The sequence below is a fragment of the Aplysia californica genome, unplaced genomic scaffold (genome assembly GCF_000002075.1).
Source record: "Aplysia californica isolate F4 #8 unplaced genomic scaffold, AplCal3.0 scaffold01979, whole genome shotgun sequence".
NCBI lineage: Eukaryota > Metazoa > Mollusca > Gastropoda > Aplysiida > Aplysiidae > Aplysia > Aplysia californica.
In genome coordinates, this window is record NW_004799249.1 from 10,348 (window position 1) to 11,559 (window position 1,212).

The following is a 1,212-nucleotide window of genomic DNA, read 5'->3' on the forward strand; positions in this document are numbered from 1 at the left end:
CCCCCCCCCCCCACCCCCCTCCACAGACAGCCAGAAGCTATACTCCCCCGGAGGTGTGAGTTGCTCCAACCTCCATCGTCTCGTCCCATCTGTCTCGTCTCGTGTCTCGTCCTCAGTCAAGTCAAGTCAAACCCGCGTCACGTGACCTATGTCGTCACGTGTGACGTCACAACACTGTCCAGCCCGATGTGTGTGGTCTCGTCTGCTCGTCCTATCGTCTCGTCAGTACTCATCATTACTCAAACGTAACCGTTGTATTTAATGGCTACTCCTATAACCTCGTCCTGTCCTGTCGTTCATGAAGTCTTCACGACTTCTGTTATGTCTCGTCTCGTCTTGTCCTTGAAGAACAAAAATGAATATTGAAGCCACATTGTAAATAAACAAAGTGCATTATTATTGAGTATGCTGTATATATATCATGATGATTTTTCTCAGAAAAAAGAGAACGTTTCAGCCATGCATGTCTTAGATGTAAGACAGCCCCGGAGAGAAAAGAGAAGAGAGATAGACTCCTTTTGCCCTGACCATGATCTGTGTTACTTTGTACTGTACCGGGGACCTGTGGGCCCCCACAGCCCATAAATAGACGACATTTGATCCACTTTGGAGCACTTTTTGACTTAATAAAAGTTTACAATGTTTGGAAATGTCCCTGTTTTTTGGAGTGTTCCTGGAACTGTTCCTTTCTGTGCTCAGTAACAATGAATGATGTCTCGTGGTCTTGTGTGTGTCTGTGCTCAGTAACAATGAATGATGCTGTCTCTCGTTACAGTATCATAATGTAGAACAATAATGCTGTCTCTCGTTACACAATCATAATGTAGTTGTGTGTCTCTGGTCTCTCGTTACACACTCATAATGTACATGTACTTGTGTGTCTCTGGTCTCTCGTTACACACTCATAATGTAGAACAATAATGCTGTCTCGTGTGTGCATAATGTAGTTGTGTGTCTCTGTTCTCTCATTACAGACTCATAATGTAGAACAATAATGATGTCTCGTGTGTGTCTCTGGTCTCTCGTTACAGACTCATAATGTAGTTGTGTGTCTCTGTTCTCTCATTACAGACTCATACTACAGCTGCATGGTGCGTAGAACATTTCACAATCATACTACAGCTGTGTGGTGCGTAGAACATTTCACAATCATACTACAGCTGTGTGGTGCGTAGAACATTTCACAATCATACTACAGCTGTGTGGTGCGTA

General features: G+C 43.8%; 1 protein-coding gene across 1 annotated transcript in view; it reads left to right on the forward strand.

Annotated features, from left to right (window-relative positions):
* LOC101848870 overlaps positions 1 to 652 on the forward strand; it is a gene marked incomplete in the record, with an annotated part of 10,952 nt that extends 10,300 nt beyond the window's left edge. The window contains 1 exon segment of the mRNA XM_013091063.2: positions 27 to 652.
* Positions 653 to 1,212: the final 560 nt, after the last annotated feature.